Raw genomic sequence first — 360 nt, 5'->3', positions numbered from 1 at the left:
CCCCCCCAAACCACGGTAAGATTGTCTCTACTTAGCCTTTACGAGCAAAGACTTTGGCTTTAGGAACTGAAACAGACGAATGTCTATGATTGCTCACAGATAGAAATCACTTAAACGTGTATTTCAGGAGCACTGCCTAAGTCAACAAAATATCAACGTTAACACCACAAACACACGCGAGGACCTTTGAATGGGTGACCCGAAGTAACCTCGGCGAACGACCTTTGATGTGACGGGTTACCGGTAACCTTTTGGTGCCGTACTGAATTACATAATATGCCTACCCACGATAACCCAATTATCAAACGTTGCTGAGTGTAGATTGCACTACAACATTGACGGTTCATATATATTCACAAA

Source organism: Branchiostoma belcheri, unplaced genomic scaffold, assembly GCF_001625305.1.
Source record: "Branchiostoma belcheri isolate BF01 breed outbred unplaced genomic scaffold, Haploidv18h27 scaffold198, whole genome shotgun sequence".
In the NCBI taxonomy this organism is placed as follows: Eukaryota; Metazoa; Chordata; class Leptocardii; order Amphioxiformes; family Branchiostomatidae; genus Branchiostoma; species Branchiostoma belcheri.
The sequence above is the reverse complement of the archived record's forward strand: the minus strand, read 5'-3'. Positions refer to the sequence as shown.